At 34.6% G+C, this 4,158-nt stretch overlaps 1 protein-coding gene across 1 annotated transcript in view; it reads left to right on the forward strand.

The window, feature by feature from the left end:
* Window positions 1-324: 324 nt before the first annotated feature.
* Window positions 325-4,158, forward strand: part of LOC122247863 (E3 ubiquitin-protein ligase ZNRF1) — a gene marked incomplete in the record, with an annotated part of 111,237 nt that continues 107,403 nt past the window's right edge. The window contains 1 exon segment of the mRNA XM_086530383.1: window positions 325-501.

Below are 4,158 nucleotides of genomic sequence, written 5' to 3' on the forward strand. Positions count from 1 at the left end.
CGTGATACTGGTAATAATGGTACAATGTAGATATTGATGAGAATAAGAACAAGAAGAATGATAATGATAATGACACTGGTCAAATCAGTAATAACAATGATCACCAGTTAACAATATATTAAGGATAAATCATCTATTATTGGTAATCATCGTCCTTATCATTGGCAATCATCGTCCTTATCAATGGTAATCAACGTGATTATTGATTTTAGTAATGATGACAATAACAATGATAACGAAAAAGTAATATGACGACAACATTTTAACGAAAAGGCGAAGCTCATTGCAACAAAAGCAACAATTGCAAGAGGTCCGCATAAGACCTCCGAAATAAGACGCAAATCTGGATCCGCTCTAGCCGCTCGAGGTTGCCGTTGGGTGCGCCATGTTTATTTTCGAGCAGAAGTTGTGGTTCGTCCTCTCCAATTATCCGTTCTTGTGAAGATTGCCGGACTGTCTCCTTGTATGACTGGATTTTAACCGGAGGACAAGTCGCAAAGGTAAGGTTGATGCCGCTCGTCTCTCCCAGGATGCATGTAGTTGTGATAGGAAAGGCCCCCCCTCCCCCTCAATAAGGAAAAAAATACATCTACGTCTCCCGCAGGAACTATTGTATTTTGTGATTTGTGTTTTGTGATTGTGGGAGGGCGGGATTGAACTCTTGTTATGACACGCGGGTGTGTTGGGGTTTCTGGGTAAGGAATTAGCTATGACGCAATAATGTTAGTGTGTGTACTGAATAGCATCGTCTTTGCCTGGTAAAGGAGAGTGAAACAGTGTGAAATATCGTTTTTCGCTCCGTTTCTCCTTTTAAATCATATTTTGACGTGGAAGCAGTGATAAACGCTATCTCGACGGAATTACTTTAGGGAAGAACAACAAGTGTACAGGTATGTGAATATTATGAACCAATGAATATGTTGTGTACATATTGAGAGAAGATAGAATTGTCTTTTTCCTGTTTCATGATAACTTCCCTTTAATTTTTTTTTCTTTGGCTTTGGGTGCACTTACCCATAGATTCCATTTTTTCTATAGATTGTTAATACGATTGTAGGACACAAGGAATAGGTACAAGTTATGTAGGCCTGGTGGCTTGTATGAATGATGTTCCAGGGCATAGCAGCTCTAGCACTTATTGCACAAATGGACAGTTGATTATGTCAGAGTGACACTGCAGATCCGTAATATGAGTTAACCCTTGTCTTTTATATATATATGTATATATTTTCCTACCCTTGTTTAAATTGGGAATAATTGTGTCAGTAAAATATTACATTTTAGCTGTAAGATGAAATAAAAGTCAATGTTTAAAAGGCACCAGCACAACTGCTACTGGCCTCACGCTGAATGCCGCAGCCTTTGTACGTATTAGAACTCTGGCAAAGGCTAACAAACCTCCAACAGATACATTCTGACAAGGTTGTCTCTGTAGATTTTCCTGGTGGATTATCATTAAATAGGGAACCTGTCTGAGCTTTGTCTTGTCAGATTATATCTGCTGGAGGTTTGATGGCCTTTAATGGAGAGCAGAGTGCAGTAGTTGCTTGACTATGTACACATATCATCTTAGATTTCAGATTGTAGACCCTCCATAACAGGTCATACCAAGTTTCAAGTTTGATTGCAGGCAATATCATTATAAGAAAATTCTTAATTTATAAGCCAGTGCAAGTGTCTTCTGAACATATAGCAAGTATAATTAGATTTTCATTGAAATCAATAATATGAATAGATGATTGGAAGGGAGCAAATATATTGAGCAAGCAAAATAAAAGTATTTGAAATTGAAAAATGAACGTGCATTTCAACCTATATATTAAAAAGAAATAAGTTTGGAGATGTAACGAAAAAGCAAATTAAAATAAATTAATGGAATGAAGTGATCAGTTGATCTTCCATTTAACATTAATGAATAGCTATGACCTATGAGATATTTATGGAAATTTTGCAGTCAAATATGCCTTAATGGTTCACCTGTAATTCATTTATTTTTTTAATGTTTCTAGTTTTCATTTTGTAACTAGGATGCAGATTGGCTGATGTTAGCAAGAAAAATGTGCATCAGATTTAGAGTGCATTAGAAATTGTAAAAGTCAGAATGGTCTTTGTAGACATATTTACTCTCTGGATGATAGGAAATTATTTGATTTACTGATTCATGTTTGTTTTCTTTTTTAAAGCTGGCATATTATGTTACTTAAGTTTTATGAGCTCACTGCGTATGTAAATACTAGAATATGAGTGTTCCACTATAAGCAAGTACTTGACTCCCTTGAAAGATTTAATTAAATGAACTCAAAGTTTGAAATCATTACTCATACTTAGTCATAGTAATTCATCATTTTTTGTTTATATGATGATAAACCTTGTATTTATGAAGATGTATAGAGATGCCAGGATGTATTAGGCAGAATTGTTATGATAATGTAGTTTTCATGAAAGTGGTCTGCTTGTTATTATAGAGACATTGATATTCATTTTGAAATGGAACTCAAATTGTTGAGTGTTTAAATTAGCATGCTATTTTCAGTAAATGAAAATTTAGCTTTTGGAAAAAAAAGATGTGGGTCCAATTCCATGTCTTCACTTAAAAATATGACTTTTATCCAATACTTCTGAAAAATTGTTATTTCGTACTTGATGAAGGATGCGACAAATGCCAGAGGTATGATAATTTGTTTGTTTATTAGCTTTGCAAAGGAATATTTATATGCTTAAGCTGGAATTTTATAGATTATAAAAGATATGATGATTTTAAGTGGGCAGGGGTATAAAATGTATTAAATATAGAATTGTCTTCAAACCCTTATTACATTTTTTAAAACTTTGCATAATTTTTGGCACTCAATTTGGACTTCTCTTTAATTACAATAAGAATCATGTTCATCTTTCTTTAATTTTGTACTCTCTTATAAAGTTATATTTTCTGCGATCTATAGGTGAAAAATATAATTCTTTAAAAAGTGCCAGGAAATTGAATCAGACTTTGATTCTTCCACAATGATTTGTTTTGACTTATTCTCAGTGTAAATGTTGCCATTATTTGAATACTGATGCATTTGCGTTGTTCGTTCGTTCGTTCCCTCCCTCCCTCCCTCCCTCCCTCCCTCCCTCCCTCCCTCCCTCCCTCCCTCCCTCCCTCCCTCCCTCCCTCCCTCCCTCCCTCCCTCCCTCCCTCCCCCTCCCTCCCTCCCTCCCTCCCTCCCTCCCTCCCTCCCTCCCTCCCTCCCTCCCTCCCCACTCCTCTGTCTCGTTTCTTCCCTTTCTTTTATGTCTTCTCTGAGTGATTTTCTCAGCACTTAGGAAGCCTGTTATTGGAGAAACTTATTGTTATTATTATTTGTAACCTTGATATTGATTTTATATATTGTTTTCATGTTAGAATTCTTTTATACTATTATTCTTATCTTTAATGGATTGCTCTTGTGTGATTCTGGCTGCTTGTTACATGATTATTGTTATTATGTATATATTTAAAGAATTAAAATGTAGCTTGTATATAATGATAATCAGTAACATTATTGCCAGTAGTATTTTTGATATTTTTCTTTTGTAATTGTTATAGGTATTATCATGCTTGATAGTGTCAGTTTTTATTAATTATATATCAGTGTCTGATTGCAGTTTTGAATTGTGATAATTCATTATAGATTTCTTGAATATGTTTGTCATATTATTATGGGGAAATACTTTATTCAGTTATTGTTAACATTTGTTTTAGCATATTCTTTGTAATTTTGTTATTTGTTTACTGTTATTATTTTGGTTATTGATGATGATGTTGATGATACTTGAAGCTAGACTCTGTATCAGATGAAAAGGAAAGGATAAGCAATTGTGATAATGAATTGTACCAATTACAGATTATGGAGATATTGGTAGGTTGTTAATACGGAGCCTGTTGAATTACTGATAGGCATTGGTACACTGCTGCCCTGCTTAGTTCAGTGTCATTTACAAACATGAAGCCCTAATGAAGCATGTCTTAATTACTGATCAGTGGCCAATTGTAAATGCAAATGATTAGAACTGATTTACTTAATGTATGGTAGAGAAGGGTGTGGCAGAAGGAGTGGCAGGTAGCCTTCCTTTTTGATTGTTTTTTTTTTTTATGTGATAAATGTTATTTGATTTGTTTTCATTCTTTCTCTCCCT

The sequence above is a fragment of the Penaeus japonicus genome, unplaced genomic scaffold, assembly GCF_977035675.1.
Source record: "Penaeus japonicus unplaced genomic scaffold, GWHDUDI00000001_assembly GWHDUDI00000003, whole genome shotgun sequence".
Classification (NCBI taxonomy): domain Eukaryota; kingdom Metazoa; phylum Arthropoda; class Malacostraca; order Decapoda; family Penaeidae; genus Penaeus; species Penaeus japonicus.